At 59.5% G+C, this 2,500-nt stretch overlaps 1 non-coding gene across 1 annotated transcript; it reads left to right on the forward strand.

Annotated features, from left to right (window-relative positions):
• The first annotated feature begins 27 nt into the window (after positions 1–27).
• LOC128751937 (5S ribosomal RNA) lies at positions 28–146 on the forward strand. The gene has a single exon (XR_008413430.1). It is a non-coding gene; the product is annotated as a 5S ribosomal RNA (ribosomal RNA).
• The last annotated feature ends 2,354 nt before the right edge of the window (positions 147–2,500 follow it).

Genomic DNA, 2,500 nt, shown 5'->3' on the forward strand with positions numbered 1-2,500 from the left:
AGGGTGAGCGCGGGGCCGGGTTCCTCCGCTTACGGCCATACCACTCTGAGGGTGCCCGATCTCGTCGGATCTCGGAAGCCAAGCAGAGTCGGGCCCGGTGAGTACTTGGATGGGAGACCGCCTGGGAACACCGGGTGCTGTAAGCTTTTATTTGCTGGATCATTATTATTAATATTATTATGACTTTTTTATTTTTTATTTTTTTTTAATTTTTTGGTTTGTTTGTTAGTTTTGCTCCTGCTGGGCGCCAATGGCGGTGCCTGCTGTCCGAGTTGGAGGTGTCTTCAGTCGGACTGAGCTCTTGACCTTGTCCCCCTCTCTTGGTCCTGGAGGTCGGGGACCCCTCTTTGGTTCCGAGGGAGAGTCCCCGGAGCCGGGCAGGAGGTTAAGGTGAGGGTGAGGGTTAGGGTTAGAGGGTTAGGGTTAGGGTTAGGGTTAGGGTTGGAGGGTTAGGGTTAGGGTTAGGGTTAGGGTTAGGGTTAGAGGGTTAGGGTTAGGGTTAGGGTTAGGGTTAGAGGGTTAGGGTTAGGGTTAGGGTTAGGGTTAGGGTTAGGGTTAGAGGGTTAGGGTTAGGGTTAGGGTTAGGGTTAGGGTTAGGGTTAGGGTTAGGGTTAGAGGGTTAGGGTTAGGGTTAGGGTTAGGGTTAGGGTTAGGGTTAGAGGGTTAGGGTTAGGGTTAGGGTTAGGGTTAGGGTTAGGGTTAGGGTTAGAGGGTTAGGGTTAGAGGGTTAGGGTTAGGGTTAGGGTTAGGGTTAGGGTTAGAGGGTTAGGGTTAGGGTTAGGGTTAGAGGGTTAGGGTAAGTTTTAAGGTTAGGGTTCAAATTATTTCTGAAGATTCTTCCTCAAGTGACAAAACATGAGGTCGATCCTGGGGTTTCACTGGAGCTCAAGGGGTCCTCCCGTGTCCAGTCGGTCCCTCAGGCCGATGGGGGGGGCCCGGAGCCGGGCAGGAGGTCCTGGGGCCGCCCCGGAGGCTCTCTGGGTCGGAGAACCAGAGTGACAAAATATTAGGTGCCGGAGCTGTGACAAAAAATTAGGCGCCCAAACCCTTTGAGTGACAAAAAATTAGGTCGCCCGAAAATTGTACCAAGTCGAGCCCCGGTGGGGTCGGGCTTATGTCTTCCAGGGGTTTCACTGGAGCTCAAGGGTGCGAATCACGGTGCTCTCTGCCCGGCCTGCCGCACGCCTCGGTCGGGCAGGCCAGGCGACCGAGTGCCCCCCCCTGACCCCCGGAGGTCCGAGAAGACCCGGTCCCTCCCGGGTCCATCCGGCCCCTCAGGCCCGGGGAGGGTCCCCGGAGCCGGGCAGGGGGTCCTGGGGCCGCCCCGGAGGCTCTCCGGGTCGGAGAACCAGAGTGACAAAATATTAGGTGCCGGAGCTGTGACAAAAAATTAGGCGCCCAAACCCTTTGAGTGACAAAAAATTAGGTCGCGCCAAAATTGTACCAAGTCGAGCCCCGGTGGGGTCGGGCTTATGTCTTCCAGGGGTTTCACTGGAGCTCAAGGGTGCGAATCACGGTGCTCTTTGCCCGGCCTGCCGCATGCCTCGGTCGGGCAGGCCAGGCGAGCGAGTGCCCCCCCTGACCCCCGGAGGTCCGAGAAGACCCGGTCCCTCCCGGGTCCAGCCGGTCCCTCAGGCCCGGGGAGGGTCTCCGGAGCCGGGCAGGAGGTCCTGGGGCCGCCCCGGAGGCTCTCTGGGTCGGAGAACCAGAGTGACAAAATATTAGGTGCCGGAGCTGTGACAAAAAATTAGGCGCCCAAACCCTTTGAGTGACAAAAAATTAGGTCGCGCGAAAATTGTACCAAGTCGAGCCCCGGTGGGGTCGGGCTTATGTCTTCCAGGGGTTTCACTGGAGCTCAAGGGTGCGAATCACGGTGCTCTTTGCCCGGCCAGCCGCAAGCCTCGGTCGGGCAGGCCAGGCGACCGAGTGCCCCTCCTGACCCCCGGAGGTCCGAGAAGACCCGGACCCTCCCGGGTCCAGCCGGTCCCTCAGGCCCGGGGAGGGTCTCCGGAGCCGGGCAGGGGGTCCTGGGGCGGTCCCGGAGGCTCTCTGGGTCGGAGACCCAGAGTGACAAAATATTAGGTGCCGGAGCTGTGACAAAAAATTAGGCGCCCAAACCCTTTGAGTGACAAAAAATTAGGTCGCCCGAAAATTGTACCAAGTCGAGCCCCGGTGGGGTCGGGCTTATGTCTTCCAGGGGTTTCACTGGGGCTCAAGGGTGCGAATCACGGTGCTCTTTGCCCGGCCTGCCGCACGCCTCGGTCGGGCAGGCCAGGCGACCGAGTGCCCCCCCCTGACCCCCGGAGGTCCGAGAAGACCCGGTCCCTCCCGGGTCCAGCCGGTCCCTCAGGCCCGGGGAGGGTCTCCGGAGCCGGGCAGGAGGTCCTGGGGCCGCCCCGGAGGCTCTCTGGGTCGGAGAACCAGAGTGACAAAATATTAGGTGCCGGAGCTGTGACAAAAAATTAGGCGCCCAAACCCTTTGAGTGACAAAAAATTAGGT

Source organism: Synchiropus splendidus, unplaced genomic scaffold (assembly GCF_027744825.2).
Source record: "Synchiropus splendidus isolate RoL2022-P1 unplaced genomic scaffold, RoL_Sspl_1.0 HiC_scaffold_49, whole genome shotgun sequence".
In the NCBI taxonomy this organism is placed as follows: Eukaryota; Metazoa; Chordata; class Actinopteri; order Syngnathiformes; family Callionymidae; genus Synchiropus; species Synchiropus splendidus.